A 235-nucleotide genomic window follows, 5' to 3' on the forward strand; every position below is an offset into this window, starting at 1 on the left:
TATATATATATATATATATATATATATATATATATATATATATATATATTATTGTAGTTTTTTACTTCAAATATAGTTTAATACCAATTATGTTATTATATAAATAAAGTCGAAGTAATGTTGTGCAAAAAAATGTTATACTGGAAAAATTATATACACCCAATCACCACCCACCCACACACACACACACACACACACACACACACACACACACACATATATATATATATATATA

Source organism: Odontomachus brunneus, unplaced genomic scaffold, assembly GCF_010583005.1.
Source record: "Odontomachus brunneus isolate Ranch 3 - 2012 unplaced genomic scaffold, Obru_v1 Obru_scaffold_278, whole genome shotgun sequence".
NCBI lineage: Eukaryota > Metazoa > Arthropoda > Insecta > Hymenoptera > Formicidae > Odontomachus > Odontomachus brunneus.